Source organism: Ranitomeya variabilis, chromosome 2 (genome assembly GCF_051348905.1).
Source record: "Ranitomeya variabilis isolate aRanVar5 chromosome 2, aRanVar5.hap1, whole genome shotgun sequence".
NCBI classification, from domain to species: domain Eukaryota; kingdom Metazoa; phylum Chordata; class Amphibia; order Anura; family Dendrobatidae; genus Ranitomeya; species Ranitomeya variabilis.
Window position 1 is genome coordinate 686,620,084 of NC_135233.1, and position 19,506 is coordinate 686,639,589.

Sequence of the window (19,506 nt, forward strand, 5' to 3'; positions counted from 1 at the left end):
TCTTAGTTTCTCATGTTTCAGCCAGCCACTTGCCGCCACTCACATTGCGTTGTAAAATACACTGGGCCTGAGTTTGGGTTCAGTCTCCCCCCAAAATAAAAAGGGAGATTTAAATTCTCAACAAGTTTATATACATCTTCTACCTTGTTTTACAGTACCATATAACGGTTGTGATTTTGGTTACATTTTCCCAACAATGAGGAAGTCTGGTTGAAGAGGCCGTGGGCGGTCGTTGCCAGCTGGTACTGATGGTGGTGGTGGTGGTGGAGCATCTGGTGGTAGTGGGAAAAGCAAAATAGCACCTAAGGCTGGAGGTGTTGAGCCAGTGTCATCGTCTGGCTACACAAGGCCTCGAAGGCTCCCTTATCTGGGAGTAGGAAAACAGCTTTTAAAGCCGGAGCAGCAGGAAAAAGTTTTGGCTTTCATTGCTGACTCAGGCTCTAGCTCTTTCGCCTCCTCTTCAGAAAGTTCCAAATATAAAAGCAGCGAGTCGTCAGTGGATGCTCCCGGTCAGGAACAAGACGTTTCCTTGTGTCCTTCACCAACACAAAAAGGATGCGTCAGGCGACACTACAGGTTACTCCATGGAGCTCTTTAAACATACCGTGCCTGGGTTAGAAAGGGAAATTGTTAACTGCCCATTACAAAATGAATCGGACATGGAGTGCACTGATGCACAGCCACAGCTAGATTATTATGCTGCTCCATTGACTCAGATCACTACATTGCCCTCGCAGTGTACAGAGCCAGAATCTGACCCTGATGAGACTATGGTGCCCCGTCCCAAACGCTATAGCACCTTACACGGTGACACAGAGGAAGGTGCACATGACATTGAAGAGGAGGTGATAGATGACCCAGTTGTTGACCCAGATTGGCAGCCATTGGGGGAAGAGGGTGCCGCTGCCACTAGCTCAGAAGCGGAGGAGGATGATCCGCAGCAGCCATCTACATCGCAACAGCTGTCATCTGGCAGGCCCGTATCAGGCTAAAAACGTGCGTCAAAACCAAAAACAGTTTTAGGACAGCGTGGCCATCCGGTGAAAGTAGCACAGCGTGCAATGCCTGAAAAGGTATTCGATAGTAGGAAGAGTGCAGTGTGGCAATTTTTTAACCAAGATCCGAATGATCAGTGCAAAGTTATCTGTAAGAAATGCTCAAAGACCTTTAGCAGAGAGAAGAATTTTCAAAATTGAAATACAACGTGCATGCGTAGACATTTAACCAGCATGCAGTTGCAAGCCTGGACTAACTACCAAACGTCACGTACCGTTGGTGCACCTGGTCAGAATGAAGGTAGTCAGCAACGCTACATTGCTTCCCTCAGTGTAAGCCCACGGGTTAGGACACCACCAGCAGCAAATGTGGAGGTATCGTCGCAAGGCCAAAGCAGTCAGGGAATCACAAGGTTATTGGTAGGAAACACTGTATGTAGGCCAACATCAAGAATACCATCACCAACCCTCTCTCAATCCGCCATGTCCACCACCACCCCCACCGCTAGTTCCACCATATGCAGCTCTCCAGTCCAGCTCACCCTACAAGAGACTCTCGTTAGGAAAAGAAAGTACTCATCCTCTCATCCGCGTACACAGGGTTTGAATGCCCACATTGCTAGACTAATCTCATTAGAGATGATGCCCTACCGGTTGGTTGAAAGTGACGCTTTCAAAGACCTGATGGCCTATGCAGTACCACGCTATGACCTACCCAGTCGGCACTTCTTTGCGAGAAAAGCCATCCCAGCCCTCCACCAGCATGTCAAAGACCGCATTGTCCATGCACTCAGGCAATCAGTCAGTAGAAAGGTCCACCTCACAACAGATGCATGGACCAGTAGGCATGGCCAGTGACGTTACGTGTCCATCACGGCACACTGGGTTAATGTGGTGGATGCAGGGTCCACAGGGGACAGCCATAGTGGGACAGTTCTGCCTAGCCCACGGTCAAGGAAACAGTTGGCTGTAGGCGTTCGCCACCCCTCCTCCTCCTCCTCCTCCAGCAGAAGCGAAAGCTCGTCCACAGAGCGCAGTCGCACGACCACTCCATCTGCAGCTGCCAGTGCTGCACACGAGGTGTCCCCTTATGGAACAGCTAGTGGTAAGCGTCAGCAGGCTGTGTTGGAAATGAAGTGTTTGGGCGACAACAGACACACCGCGGAAGTTCTGGCCAAGTTCTTGCAGCAAGAAACTCAGTCATGGCTGGGCAGTGTACATCTTGAGGCAGGCAAGGTAGTCAGTGATAACGGAAGGTATTTTATGGCTGCCATAGCCCTTTCAGAACTGAAACACATACCTTGCCTGGCTCACACCTTGAACCTGGTGGTGCAGTGCTTCCTGAAAAGTTATCTGGGGTTACCAGCCCTGCTTCTGAAGGTGCGAAGACTTTGCTCGCACATCCGCCAGTCGCCCATACACTCCAGCCGTATGCAGAACCATCAGCGATCGTTGAAGCTTCCCCAGCACTGCCTAATAATTGACGTTGCAACAAGGTGGAACTCCACACTGCACATGCCTCAGAGGCTGTGCGAACAGAGGCGTGCTGTAATGTATTTGTGGAAGGATACACATACACGGGCAGGCAGTTGGATGGAAGACATGGAGTTGTCAGGTGTGCAGTGGTCGAAGCTACAAGACCTCTGTCAAGTCCTTCAGTGTTTTGAGGAATGCACACAGCTGGTAAGTGCAGACGACGCCATCATAAGCATGAGCATCCCACTAATGCGTCTGCTGATGCAAAGTTTGACGCACATTAAGGAGCAGGCATCTGCAGCCGAGGAGGAGGGAAGCCTTGATGACAGTCAGCCATTGTCTGCTCAGGGAACTGTCCTGGACGAGGTGGCGGACGAGGATGATGGGGATGAATATTTATGGGAGGAGGAAACTGGTGGCGTTGCAAGGTCAGGTACAGGGTTTTTGCGGGAGACAAGTGATGTTGATTTGCCAGAAAGTGCCAGGTAAATTAACACCTGGAACATTGGCCCACATGGCTGATTATGCCTTTCGTATCCTAAAAAGGGACCCCCGCATTATCAAAATGATGATGATGACGATTACTGGTTGGCCTGCCTCCTGGATCCATGCTATAAAGGGAAATTGCAAAATATCATGCCACATGAGAACCTTGAGCAAATATTGGCTACCAAACAAGCTCTACTCATGTAGACCGTTTGGTTCAGGCATTCCCAGCACACAGCGGTGGTGATGGTTCTCACACGAGCTGCAGGGGGCAACATGGCAGAGGTGTTAGAGGTGCACAAATCAGAAGTGGCGTTGGACAGAGGGGTTTTATGGCCAGGTTGTGGAGTGATTTCGCAATGACCGCAGACACGACAGGTACTGCTGCATCAATACAAAGTGACAGGAGACAACATTTGTCCAGTATGGTTACGAACTATTTTTCCTCCCTTATCGATGTTCTCCCTCACACGTCATTCTCCTTTGATTACTGGGCATCAAAAATAGACACCTGGCCTGAATTGTCAGAATATGCATTACAGGAGCTCGCTTGCCCAGCTGCTAGTGTGCTATCAGAAAGAGTCTTCAGTGCTGCTGGTTCAATACTGACCGAAAAAAGGACTCGTCTGGCTACCCAAAATGTTGATGATCTAACCTTCATTAAAATGAACCAATCATGGGTTTCTAATTATTTTGCCCCACCTTCCCCTGCTGACACGTAGTTTGCGTGAAAAATGTCTTGCTTTTGGACTCCTCTTACTGACTGCTCCAATTCCTCCATTTGCAGCTGCTGAATGTCCACCATAGGCCATTTTTGTACCTCCATAAATGGGCTGACTACCCCCACAGGGCCGTGGTCACCACCTAGCGCAAGCACCCGTGCGAGTGCCGTTGGCCTGGACAGGTGGGTGTGCCCACTCTTGGGCGACGGCACTGGCACAAGGTCCCTCATAGTACAATGAAGTGTCTCTGATGGTGTTGCACAACCAACGTCAGACACTCGAACTTGAGCGTGTGAACTTTTACCAGGCTCCAGTTCATGAGGACATCCAGCAGAGGGTGCCTCACCGCAACTCAAGGTAACTACAGGTCATTCCCCTGCAATCCATTCATTCCCGGGGGTTTTACAGGCACGAGCACTGCTTTAGCAGAGCTCCTGGCTGTAAAATGATTTAACCCCTTCAGATGGATTTACTTCGTGGGACTTGACCAGAGCGACAGAAGGTATGAGATATTGTTGTTTTTTTTATTTTTCCTTTGTTACAGAACGAGGGTCTTCAGGTGGATTACCAGTATAATAAAATATTACAACAACCTGTGTCTTTATTTCATTAAAATACTTTTAAATAATGTGTGTGTGTGTTTTATTAACCATTTCGTACTATTGGATTAATAATGGATAGGTGTCATAATTGACGCCTCTCCATTATTAATCTGGCTTAATGTCACCTTACAATAGCAAGGTGACATTAACCCTTCATTACCCCATATCCCACCGTTACACGGGAGTGGGAAGAGGATAAGTGCCAAAATAGGCGCATCTTCCAGATGTGCCTTTTCTGGGGTGGCTGGGGGCATGTTTGTAGCCAGGGGGGCCAATAACCATGGACCCTCTCTAGGCTATTAATATCTGCCCTCAGTCACTGGCTTTACCATTCTGGCGGAGAAAATTGCGCGGAAGCCCACGCCAATTTTTTCCGCCATTTAACCCTTTATTTTACAAGCTACAGCTCCCAAATTTTGCACATACACACTACTAACATTAGTAGTGTGGAGTATGCAAAAAAAAGGGATATGAGATGGTTTACTGTATGTAAACCATGTCTCATATCCTGTCGGGTTTGGGAAGGAGAAATGAAAAGCCGGCAATTGAATTACCGGCTTTTCACATATCTCGCGCTGAATTAAATATAAATACAGTATGTATATATGTGTGTGTCTCAATGACATATATATATATATACTGTATATATGTTTTAACGAACATTTGAGCACATAAATCCATTAGATGTCGGTTTTGCAAGCCAGCAAGAAAATATCGCAGTACGGATGCCATACGGATTACATACCGAGGATGCCATGCGCAAAATACGCTGCCACACCCTGCCTACGGATGACATACGGATCACTATTTTGGAAACATTTCTGCGTATTACGGCCGTAATAAACAGACCGTATTTACATATGCTGAGTGTGACGCCGGCCTAAGAGCAAGGAATCAAACACCCCACTGGTAAGCAAAAGTCCATGTAAAAAATATTCTCCGTAACACAATTCAGCCAATAGAAACTCTCAGGGTGAACTAGAAGTAAACAATATGCAGACTCAATGTCCATTGTTGCCATAAAAGATCCTTTTCTCAACTTTTACACCCTCTCGACTGCCTTATCAAATGAAACCGTGGAAACAGATATCAACTCCAGACTTATCCCATCATTTATTAAAGGGGAAACATGCAAATAAGGCTAAGGAGGTTCTGCCTTTCTACCAAGAGCAACCTCCCTATTCAACTTGTTTGTTCCTAACAAAATCTGCATATATGGGAGCTGACCCAAAATTGTTCAGTAGTACCGTACACGGATTGACTAAAGCAGGTATTTTAAAATCTGAAACCATCACCTAACAGGTCAGCTACTTACCTATCTGGATATCTTCTTAGAAATGGCAACATCTGATCTGTTGTCATGATTCATTTTTGGATTCGTGCTAGCTCTGGTTCCGCTACAATTTAAATGTAGCTTTTTTCCTTTTGGCCCAGCAGGGGTTAATGTAAGTTTCCTTGCTGGCAACTGCTGTGTTGCTAGTAAGCTGATGTGGGTGGTGACCACAATTTCCATCCTTTAAAAAGTCACATGACCCATCAGCTGACAATCTGTGATAGAGTAATCTATGATCATCAGCCTGGAGTAAAGAGCTCTCTGGTTTCAGTGGTGAATCTGCTGCTTTAGTGGAGTTCATTAAGTACTATTTCCCCTTTTTCTGTCTGTCTTGTTGTCCTCCTCCCTGTGTTGCTCACCATCTGCAGTGGTGAGGCTAGCATCCTTGCCGGCCAGTGCACTAACCAGGGAGCAGTGAGGTGACAATCAGGGACTAGGCACATGACAGCAGCGGGGGAAAGGACTCATTTAGGGTGTTAGGGAAGGTTAGAGAAAGGCACAGGTTGGAGTTCAGGAGGTGCCCCATCCCTCGTTCCTTATGGTTAGGGTCTTCCTCACCCAATTCCATTCCGTTGTTGGTATATGTTTTGTTGTCCACTGGACTTAACTGTTTCAGTCATGACATCTGTGTTCACTGGCCTCATCCTATGTCACTTCAACCCTTTCCTTTCTTAAAACACTTAGTATGGCTGTGGGCCCCTCCGCACCCGGATTAGGAAAGGACTGCGTTACTAACCTAGGCGCTGCCATCAAGCACTGCCACCAAGCGCTGCCACAATCTAATATCTTTATGGTCCCACTTCACACTAGGTTGCATTGCTTTCTTTTGTCTGATCTGCTCATCATAATGTGGCCAGGTAAACTTTCCCAATGTGGTAATCTTCCCCAATTTAATCCAAATAGCAAAACAAAGCTGAACAGTTCACTGGAGATTTTCAACTATAACGATAGCTAACGATGACAAAGGCCTGAAGTCAGTTAGAGAATGTCCAAGGAATGAGTTGATACGGCCTCTGTTACTCCTCTTCTTTCTTGAATTCACCCAGTTTTTCATCATGGTACTTCGTCAGTGCAGAATGACTGTTCAAACCAAGTACAGGTGCTCGGTGCTTCACAGTGGAGCCGTTCATTTAACTACACCTTCCCACCTGCTTGTTTTCCATAATTGACTATAATTATTTAACTACTAGATGATGGCCCGATTCTAACACATCAAGTATTCTAGAATATGTTTGACAGAAGTTCTTCAGTAAATGTAAACGTAGCAAATAACAGCCCACATAGCATATAGCACAGCCCATGTAGAATATAGCAAAGCCACGTAGCATATAACACAGCCCACGTAGCATACAGCACAGCCACATAGTATATAACAGAGCCACATAACATATAGCACAGCCATGTAGCATATAACAGCCTACGTAGTATATAGCACAGCCATGTAGTATATAACACAGCCACGTAGTATATAGCACAGCCACGTAACATATAACACAGTCCACATAGCATATAGCACAGTCGCGTAGTATATAACACAGCCACATAGTATATAGCACAGCCACGTAGCATATAACAGCCCACGTAGTGTATAGCACAGCCACGTAGTATATAACACAGCCACGTAGTATACAACACAGTCATGTAGTATATAACACAGCCACGTAGTATATAGCACAGCTACATAGTATATAGCACAGCCACGTAGCATATAGCACAGCTACATAGTAATAACACACATAGTATATAGTACAGTCCACGTAGTATATAGCATAATCCACGTAGTATACAGTACAGTCCACGTAGTATATAGTACAGTCCACGTAGTATATAACACAGCCACGTAGCATATAGCACAGTCCACGTAGTATATTGTACAATCCACGTAGTATATAGTACAGTCCACGTAGTATATAACATAGCCCACATAGTATATAGCACAGTGCATGTAGTGTATAGCACAATCCATGTAGTATATAGTACAGTCCAGGTATTATATAGCACAGCCACGTAGTATATAGCACAGGCATAGCCCATGTAGTGTATAGCACAGCCACACAGTATATAGCAGCCACATAGTATATAACACAGCCCACGTAGTATATAGCACAGTCCATGTAGTATATAGCACAGTCCATGTAGTATATAGCACAATTCACGTAGTATATAGTACAGCCACATAGTATATAACACAGCCATGTAGTATATAGTACAGTCCACGTAGTATATAGCACAGGCACAGCCCATAGTATATAACACAGCCCACTTAGTATATAGCACAGCCACATAGCATATAGCACAGCCACGTAGCATATAACAGCCCACATAGTATATAGCACAGCCACGTAGCATACAACACAGCCCACGTAGCATATAGCACAGTCACGTAGCATATAGCACAGCCATGTAGTATCTCACACAGCCCACGTAGCATATAAGACAGCCCACATAGTATATAGTACACTCCATGTAGTATATAGTACAGTCCATGTAGTATAAAACACAGCCACGTAGTATATAGTACTGACCACATAGTATATAGTACTGTCCACGTAGTATATAGCACAATCCATGTAGTATATAGTACAGTCCATGTAGTATATAGTACAGTCCACATAGTATATAACACAGCCACATAGTATATAGCACAATCCACATAGAATATAGTACAGTCCACGTAGTATATAACACAGACAATGTAGTATATAGTACAGTCCACATAGTATATAACACAGCCCACTTAGTATATAGCACAGTGCTCATAGTATATAGCACAATCCATGTAGTATATAGTACAGTCCATGTAGTATATTGCACAGCCACGTAGTATACAGTACAGCCATGTAGCATATAGCACAGCCACGTAGCATATAGCACAGCCATGTAGTATCCAACACAGCCCATGTAGCATATAGTACAGTCCACATAGTATATAGCACAATCCACATAGTATATAGTACAGTCCACATAGTATATAGAATAGTCCACGTAGTATATAACACAGCCACGTAGTATATAACACAGCCCACATAGTATATAGTACAGTCAACGTAGTATAAAGCACAATCCACACAGTATATAGTACAGTCCACGTAGTATATAGCACAGCCATGTAGTATATAGCACAGCCACATTGTATATAGCACAGGCACAGCCAATGTAGTGTATAGCATAGCCCATGTAGTATATAGCAGTGTGGGCACCATATCCCTGTTAAAAAAGAATTAAATTGATAGAAATATTTATATATATAAAATAGTTATATACTCACCTTCCGGCGGCCCCCCGGATCCAGCCCAGGAGTTAGCGATGCTCTCGCCAGGTCCATTCCCAGTGATGCTTTGCGGTAATAACCCGTGATGGCGCAGCGGTCTCGCGTGATCCTACGTCATCTGGGGTCATTTTGCATAGCATTACTGGGAACTGCTGAGAGCATCGCGAGGATGGGGAAGGCTTCGTGGGTCGCCGGAAGGTGAGAATAGCATGATTTTTTATTTTTTAAATTATTTTTAACATTATATCTTTTTACTATTGATGCTGCATAGGCAGCATCAATAGTAAAGACTGTCGCTGATTGGTCGTGGCTAGCTGGACGCGACCAATCAACGATGCAGGATTTACGTTACAGTCTGTTTGTCTGTTTGTCTGTAACAGAAATCCCGCGTTGCTGATTGGTTGCGCCAGCCAGCTGTGATCAATCAGCGATATTGGCGCGGGATTTAAACAAATCCCGCGCCTGTCGCTGATTGGTAACGGGCGGCTGGTGCGACCAATCAGCGTCGTGGGATTTCCGTTACAGACAAACAGACAAACAGACGGAAATGGACCTTAGACGTTTATATATATATATATATATATATATATATATATATATATATATATATATAGATAGATAGATAGATAGATAGATAGATAGATAGATAGAACAATAGTAATTCCAATTAATATTTTTGTGGAGAGGAAATTATTGCAAGAATTCAAGATGTACAGTAATTACTTTACATACAGTTGTGGCCAAAAGTATTGACACCCCTGCAATTCTGTCAGATAATACTCAGTTTCTTCCTGAAAATGATTGCAAACACAAATTCTTTGGTATTATTATCTTCATTTAATTTGTCTTAAATGAAAAAACACAAAAAGAATTGTCCTAAAGCCAAATTGGATATAATTCCACACCAAACTTAAAAAAAAGGGGGTGGACAAAAGTATTGGCACTGTTCGAAAAATCATGTGATGCTTCTCTAATTTGTGTAATTAACAGCACCTGTAACTTACCTGTGGCACCTAACAGGTGTTGGCAATAACTAAATCACACTTGCAGCCGGTTGACAAGGATTAAAGTTGACTCAACCTCTGTCCTATGTCCTTGTGTGTACCACATTGAGCATGGAGAAAAGAAAGAAGACCAAAGAACTGTCTGAGGACTTGAGAAACCAAATTGTGAGGAAGCATGAGCAATCTCAAGGCTACAAGTCCATCTCCAAAGACCTGAATGTTCCTGTGTCTACCATGCGCAGTATCATCAAGAAGTTTAAAGCCCATTGCACTGTGGCTAACCTCCCTAGATGTGGACGAAAAAGAAAAATTGACAAGAGATTTCAACACAAGATTGTGCCGATGTTGGATAAAGAACCTCGACTAACATCCAAACAAGTTCAAGCTGCCCTGCAGTCCGAGGGTACAACAGTGTCAACCAGTACTATCTGTCGGCGTCTGAATGAAAAGGGACTGTATGGTAGGAGACTCAGGAAGACCCCACTTCTTACCCCCAGACATAATAAAGCCAGGCTGGAGTTTGCCAAAACTTACCTGAAAAAGCCTAAAACGTTTTGGAAGAATGTTCTCTGGTCAGATGAGACAAAAGTAGAGCTTTTTGGGCAAAGGCATCAACATAGAGTTTACAGGAGAAAAAAAGAGGCATTCAAAGAAAAGAACACGGTCCCTACAGTCAAACATGGCGGAGGTTCCCTGATTTTTTTTGGTTGCTTTGCTGCCTCTGGCACTGGACTGCTTGACCGTGTGCATGACATTATGAAGTCTGAAGACTACCAACAAATTTTGCAGCATAATGTAGGGCCCAGTGTGAGAAAGCTGGGTCTCCCTCAGAGGTCATGGGTCTTCCAGCAGGACAATGACCCAAAACACACTTCAAAAAGCACTAGAAAATGGTTTGAGAGAAAGCAATGGAGACTTTTAAGGTGGCAAGCAATGAGTCTATACCTGAATCCCATAGAACACCTGTGGAGAGATCTAAAAATGGCAGTTTGGAGAAGGCACCCTTCAAATATCAGGGACCTGGAGCAGTTTGCCAAAGAAGAATGGTCTAAAATTCCAGCAGAGCATTGTAAGAAACTCATTGATGGTTACCGGAAGCGGTTGGTCGCAGTTATTTTGGCTAAAGGTTGTGCAACCAGGTATTAGGCTGAGGGTGCCAATACTTTTGTCTGGCCCATTTTTGGAGTTTTGTGTGAAATGATCAATATTTTGCTTTTAGCTTCATTCTCTTTTGTGTTTTTTCATTGAAGACAAATTAAATGAAGATAATAATACCAAACAATTTGTGATTGCAATCATTTTCAGGAAGAAACTGAGTATTATCTGACAGAATTGCAGGGGTGTCAATACTTTTGGCCACTACTGTAAGTGTTCAAAAGTGTTCAGTGATCTCTAAAAAGTATTTTCTCCTCTACATATTTTATACAAAGTGTTAAAGTGAACCTGACAGCATTAGGAGAGTGTAGAGACAGGCATAGGTTGGAGCTCAGGAGGTGCCCCCATCTCTCATTCCCTTTTGTTAGGGTCTTCCTTCCCCTTTACCAATTCATTGTGGGTGCATGGTGTCATCTGCTGGAACCACCCCTGTTGGGTTGTGACATTATCACCGACCCGTACTTTTTTCCAGTGAACCTATGGCTCAAACACATGCTTTTGCTCACCTTATCCAGACCCTCACGGATGAGATTAAGGAGTTGCAGTGTCAGGTGGTGCAGCAGCTTTAGCAGGTGTCGGGTTCTTGGTTTCGGCTCATATCCAGGCTCAACTGGAGCCCAAAATATCTCTTCCTGATCGGTTCTCTGGAGGGAGAGATACATTTATTGTATTCAAAGAAGCCTGTAAGCTGTATTTCAGGCTTTGCCTTTGTTCTTCAGGGAGTGAAGATCAGCATGTGGGGATAATCTCTCTTCTCAAGGGTGATTCCCAATCCTGGGCCTTCTCCCTGCCAACTGATTCACCATCTTTGCGGTCAGTGGACAAGTTTTTTGTAGCATTGGTGCTGGTGTATGGGGATCCTGATGGCGTCTCCCTAGCTGAGTCTTAACTCCGTAAGATCAAACAGGGGGGCTGAGGAGTACTGTTCGGAGTTTTGGAGCTGGGCCACTGACACGCAGTGGAATGACCCTGCTCATAGGAGCAATTTCTGTCAGGGTCTGTCGGCTAGGCTTCAGGATACTCTGGTGCAGTATGCTACTCCTTGGTCGTTGTAGGCCACCATGGCCCTTGCTATCTGGGTGGATAGATGTCTCAGGGAGAGACATACACCAACTACCCCTGTTGTTCTTTCTAGGGAGGAGGACACACTGGTGCAGACAGACGAACCCATACAGGTGGCAGGAGCCTTCTCTCAAGCTATGTTACCTGCTGTTCGCCGTGGGACAGGAGCATGTTTTCTCTGTGGTCTGACTGATCATTACATTATTGTCTGCCCAGCTTGTGCCAAAGTATGTACTCCATCACAAAAGCCGTGTTCCCCTGGTCGTGTGGAAGGAGATGACCAGGGTGTGTACATTTCCTCCATCTTTATGTCTCAGTGTACCATTCCGGCTGAAGTGGTGGTTGGTGGGGTAACCGGGACTATACCGGTGTTTGTGAATAGTGGAGCTGGAGTCAATTTGGTGGGTTGAGGCATCCTCACCATACGTCATTTCTGGTGAGGTCTGGGGTTGAGGGTCCAGAGGCCCCTCATTGAAAGGAGTGTACTGTCACGATTCAGGTTTGGATTTGTGGCAGCTCTGGTTCCTCTATAATTTAAATGTAGCTTTTTCCTTTCATGCCAGCAAGGGTTAAAGTTTGTTTCTTTGCTGGCAGCTGCTGCATTGCTGGTCAGCTGATGGTGGTGACCACTCCCTCCATCTTTTAAATGATCACCTGATGCATCAGCTGACTGTCAGTGATAGAGTATTCTATGTTGACTAAGCCTGGAGTAAAGAGCTCTCTGGTTGCAGTGGTGCTTCTGCTGTGTTCGTGGAGTTCATGGTCCTGGTGCCTTTCCTCTGCTGTGTGGTGCTATGCAGCAGAGACAGTTGTTAAGTCAAGTTCCCCTTTATTTATCTGTTTTGTGTTTGTCACTTTCCCTGTGTTGTTTATCATTTGCAGTGGTGAGGCTAGCGTCCTTGCTGGCCAGTGCACTAGCCAAGGAATGTCGAGGTAACAATCAGGTTTCAAGCACGTGACACAGAGGGGAAGGACCCACTTAAGGCATTAGGAGAGTGTAGGGACAGGCTTAGGTTGGAGCTTAGGAAGTGCCCCATCCCTCATTCTCTATTGTTAGGGCCTTCTGTTATGACCCCAATGGCAGAGGGTCTCAGAAATAATTACTAAGTCTGCAAACACAAAAAACCAGCTCATAGGGCAGTGGTAACTGAGCTGACCATATATCTAATCCTAGCACCACAAATAGCAGCAGCCGGGGAACGTGCCTACGTTGGTTCTAGACGTCTCGCGCCAGCCGGAGAACTAACTAACCCTAGAAGGGAAAAGAAAGACCTTTCTTGCCTCCAGAGAAAGGACCCCAAAAGTTGGATACAAGCCCCCAACAAATAATAACGGTGAGGTAAGAGGAAAAGACAAACGTAAGGATGAGCTAGGTATTTAGCAAAGAGAGGCCCACTAGCTAATAGCAGAATAAGTAAGATGACTTATATGGTCAGCAAAAACCCTATCAAAATATCCACGCTGGATATTCAAGAACCCCCGAACCGTCTAACGGCCCGGGGGGAGAACACCAGCCCCCTAGAGCTTCCAGCAAGGTCAGGAATCACATTTAGTACAAGCTGGACAAAAATTAGAGCAAGCAAATAACCAAAAAACAAAGAAGCAGGACTTAGCTTAATTTTGCACGAACCCGGACCAGCAGACAGGAGCAAACAGAAAGGATCTGATTACAACGATGCCAGGCACTGGACTAAGGATCCAGGAAGCTTATATAGCAACTCCCCTGGACTAACGACCCAGGTGGGTGCCAAACTGAGGAAAGACAATCCCAGAGTAATATCACTAGTAACCACAAGAGGGAGCCAAAAAGTCTAATTCACAACAGTACCCCCCCCATAAGGAGGGGTCACCGAACCCTCACCAAGACCACCAGGGTGATCAGGATGAGCAGCGTGAAAGGCAAGAACTAAATCGGCCGCATGCACATCAGAGGCAACCACCCAGGAATTATCCTCCTGACCATAGCCCTTCCACTTGACCAGATACTGAAGCCTCCGTCTGGAGAGACGAGAATCCAAGATCTTCTCCACCACGTACTCCAACTCGCCCTCAACCAACACCGGAGCAGGAGGCTCAACAGAAGGAACCACAGGTACAACGTACCGCCGCAACAAAGACCTATGGAACACGTTGTGAATGGCAAACGACACCGGAAGATCCAAGCGAAAGGACACAGGATTAAGGATTTCCAATATCTTGTAAGGACCGATGAAGCGAGGCTTAAATTTAGGAGAGGAGACCTTCATCGGAACAAATCGAGAAGACAGCCATACCAAATCCCCAACACGAAGTCGGGGACCCACACCGCGGCGGCGGTTGGCAAAACGCTGAGCCTTCTCCTGTGACAACTTTAAGTTGTCCACCACATGATTCCAGATTTGCTGTAACCTATCCACCACAGAATCTACCCCAGGACAGTCAGAAGGCTCCACATGTCCCGAGGAAAAACGAGGGTGGAAACCAGAGTTGCAGAAAAATGGCGAAACCAAAGTAGCGGAACTAGCCCGATTATTAAGGGCAAACTCAGCCAATGGCAAGAAGGTCACTCAATCATCCTGATCTGCCGAAACAAAACACCTCAAATAAGCCTCCAGAGTCTGATTAGTTCGCTCCGTTTGTCCATTAGTCTGAGGATGAAAGGCAGACGAAAACGACAAATCAATGCCCATCCTAGCACAAAAGGATCGCCAGAACCTGGAAACAAACTGGGATCCTCTGTCAGACACAATATTCTCAGGAATGCCATGTAAACGAACCACATTCTGAAAGAACACAGGAACCAGATCGGAAGAGGAAGGCAGCTTAGGCAAAGGCACCAAATGGACCATTTTAGAAAAGCGATCACACACCACCCAGATGACAGACATGCCCTGAGACACCGGGAGATCTGAAATGAAATCCATGGAAATGTGTGTCCAAGGCCTCTTCGGGACAGGCAAGGGCAAGAGCAACCCGCTGGCACGAGAACAGCAAGGCTTAGGTCGAGCACAAGTCCCACAGGACTGCACAAATGACCGCACATCCCGTGACAAGGAAGGCCACCAAAAGGACCTAGCCACCAGATCTCTGGTGCCAAAAATTCCCGGATGCCCTGCCAACACCGAGGAATGAACCTCGGAAATGACTCTGCTGGTCCACTTATCAGGAACAAACAGTCTGTCAGGTGGACAAGAGTCAGGTCTACCAGCCTGAAATCTCCGCAACACACGTCGCAAATCAGGAGAAATGGCCAACAAGATAACTCCCTCTTTAAGAATACCAACTGGTTCTGCGACTCCAGGAGAGTCAGGCACAAAGCTCCTTGAAAGAGCATCAGCCTTCACATTCTTTGAACCTGGTAAATACGAGACCACAAAGTCAAAACGGGAGAAAAACAATGACCAGCGGGCCTGTCTAGGATTCAGGCGTTTAGCAGACTCGAGATACATCAAATTTTTGTGATCAGTCAAGACCACCACACGATGCTTAGCACCCTCGAGCCAATGACGCCACTCCTCAAATGCCCACTTCATGGCCAGCAACTCCCGATTGCCAACATCATAATTCCGCTCAGCAGGCGAAAACTTCCTAGAGAAGAAAGCACATGGTCTCATTACCGAGCAACCAGGCCTCTCTGTGACAAAACGGCCCCTGCCCCAATCTCAGAAGCATCCACTTCAACCTGAAAGGGAAGTGAGACATCAGGCTGGCACAAAACAGGCGCCGAAGTAAACCGGCGCTTCAACTCTTGGAACGCCTCCACGGCTGCAGGAGCCCAGCTAGCAACATCAGAACCTTTCTTGGTCATATCCGTCAAAGGTTTAACAACGCTAGAAAAATTAGCGATAAAACGATGGTAGAAGTTAGCAAAACCCAAGAACTTCTGAAGACTCTTAACTGACGTGGGTTGAGTCCAATCATGAATAGCTCGGACCTTGACTGGATCCATCTCCACAGCAGAAGGGGAAAAAATAAACCCCAAAAAGGGAACCTTCTGTACTCCAAAGAGACACTTTGAGCCCTTAACAAACAAAGCATTCTCACGCAAAACCTGAAACACCATCCTGACCTGCTCCACATGTGAGTCCCAATCTTCAGAGAAAACCAGAATATCATCCAGATAAACAATCATAAATTTATCCAGATACTTCCGGAAAATATCATGCATAAAGGACTGAAACACTGAGGGAGCATTAGAGAGCCCAAAAGGCATCACCAAGTACTCAAAATGACCTTCGGGCGTATTAAATGCTGTCTTCCATTCCATCTCCTTGCTTAATGCGCACAAGGTTGTACGCACCACGAAGATCTATCTTGGTGAACCACTTGGCACCTTTAATCCGGGCAAACAAGTCCGACAACAGAGGCAAAGGATACTGAAATTTAACAGTGATTTTATTCAGAAGCCGATAGTCAATACAAGGTCTCAAAGATCCATCCTTCTTGGCCACAAAAAAGAATCCCGCACCAAGAGGGGAAGAGGATGGACGGATATGCCCCTTCTCCAGAGACTCCTTGATATACGAACGCATTGCGGCATGCTCAGGTACAGACAGATTAAATAGTCTTCCCTTAGGAAATTTACTACCTGGAATCAAATTTATGGCGCAGTCACAGTCCCTATGAGGAGGCAGAGCACTGGACCTGGACTCGCTGAATACATCCTGATAATCAGACAAATACTCAGGAACTTCCGAAGGAGTAGAGGAAGCATTAGACACCGGCGGGGAATCAGCATGAATTCCCTGACAGCCCCAACTTGACACAGACATTGCCTTCCAATCCAAGACTGGATTGTGGGTCTGTAACCATGGCAGACCCAAAACGACCAAATCATGCATTTTATGCAGAACGAGAAAACGAATCACCTCCCGATGTTCAGGAGTCATGCACATGGTTACCTGCGTCCAAAACTGCGGTTTATTTTCCGCCAATGGCATAGCATCAATACCTCTAAGAGGAATAGGATTTACCAACGGTTCAAGAACAAAACCACAGCGCTTGGCAAATGATAGATCCATAAGACTCAGGGCAGCACCTGAATCCACAAACGCCATAACAGGGTAAGAAGACAATGAGCAAATTAAAGTCACAGACAAAATAAATTTAGGTTGCAAATTACCAATGGCGACAGGACTAACAACCCTTGTTAGGCGTTTAGAGCATGCTGATATAACATGTGTAGAATCACCACAGTAAAAACACAACCCATTCTGACGTCTATGATTTTTCCGCTCATTTCTAGTCTGAATTCTATCACATTGCATTAAATCAGGTGTTTGTTCAGACAACACCACCAGAGGATTAGCGGTTTTGCGCTCCCGCAAACGCCGGTCAATTTGAATAGCCAGCGCCATGGAATCATTCAGACTTGTAGGAATGGGGAAACCCACCATCACATTCTTAATGGCTTCAGAAAGGCCATTTCTGAAATTTGCGGCCAGAGCACACTCATTCCACTGAGTAAGCACGGACCATTTCCGAAATTTTTGGCAATACACTTCAGCTTCATCCTGGCCCTGAGAAATAGCCAGCAAGGCTTTTTCTGCCTGAAATTCAAGATTGGGTTCCTCGTAAAGCAATCCAAGCGCCAGAAAAAACGCATCAATATTTGCCAATGCCGGATCTCCTGGCGCTAGCGAGAAAGCCCAATCCTGAGGGTCGCCCCGTAAAAAAGAGATAACAATTTTAACTTGCTGAGCTGAATCTCCAGATGAACGGGGTCTCAGAGATAGAAACAATTTACAATTATTCCTGAAATTCCTAAACTTAAATTGGTCTCCAGAAAACAGTTCAGGAATAGGTATTTTAGGTTCAGACATTGGACTACTGGTAACAAAATCTTGTATGCCCTGCACACGAGCAGCAAGCTGGTCTACACTTGTAATCAAGGTCTGGACATTCATGTCTGCAGCAAGCACAAGCCACTCAGAGGTAAAGGGGAGGAAGAGAGGAAAAAAAAAAAAACTCAGAATTTCCTTTCTTATAATCCCACTTCAGCAATGCATTAAACATTCAATGTTGGCCTGGCATACTGTTATGACCCCAATGGCAGAGGGTCTCAGAAATAATTACTAAGTCTGCAAACACAAAAAACCAGCTCATAGGGCAGTGGTAACTGAGCTGACCATATATCTAATCCTAGCACCACAAATAGCAGCAGCCGGGGAACGTGCCTACGTTGGTTCTAGACGTCTCGCGCCAGCCGGAGAACTAACTAACCCTAGAAGGGAAAAGAAAGACCTTTCTTGCCTCCAGAGAAAGGACCCCAAAAGTTGGATACAAGCCCCCAACAAATAATAACGGTGAGGTAAGAGGAAAAGACAAACGTAAGGATGAGCTAGGTATTTAGCAAAGAGAGGCCCACTAGCTAATAGCAGAATAAGTAAGATGACTTATATGGTCAGCAAAAACCCTATCAAAATATCCACGCTGGATATTCAAGAACCCCCGAACCGTCTAACGGCCCGGGGGGAGAACACCAGCCCCCTAAAGCTTCCAGCAAGGTCAGGAATCACATTTAGTACAAGCTGGACAAAAATTAGAGCAAGCAAATAACCAAAAAACAAAGAAGCAGGACTTAGCTTAATTTTGCACGAACCCGGACCAGCAGACAGGAGCAAACAGAAAGGATCTGATTACAACGATGCCAGGCACTGGACTAAGGATCCAGGAAGCTTATATAGCAACTCCCCTGGACTAACGACCCAGGTGGGTGCCAAACTGAGGAAAGACAATCCCAGAGTAATATCACTAGTAACCACAAGAGGGAGCCAAAAAGTCTAATTCACAACAGCCTTCCTCCCCCTTTACCATCCCATTGTATGTGAATTGTGCCGCCTGCTGGAACGACCCCTGTTGGGTCGTGACATAACGAATACCACTACACCAAGACCAGATCACATATTACCATCACATAGTAACCTAATTATACCACATGTAGGGAACAAATACTGCAACACCATGACCAGACCACATATTACCACCACATAAAGCCAAAATACTACAGTACTGATACCCTTTCATGACCTTGGGATTTTCCGTTTTTTCGTGTTCGTTTTTCGCTTCCCTCCTTCCCAGAGCCATAACTTTTTTTATTTTTCCATCAATATGGCCAATATGGCCATGTGAGGGCTTATTTTTTGCAAAACAAGTTGTACTTTTGAATGACATCATTGGTTTTAGCATGTCGTGTACTAGAAAATGGGAAAAAAATTCCAAGTGAGGTGAAATTGCAAAAAAAGTGCAATCCCACACTTGTTTTTTGTTTGGCCTTTTTGATAGGTTCACTAAATGCTAAAACTGACCTGGTATTATGATTCTCCAGGTCATTACGAGTTCATAGACACCTAACAAGTCTAGGTTCTCTTTTATCTAGGTGGTGAAAAAAAATTCCAAACTTTGCTAAAAAAAATCAAAAT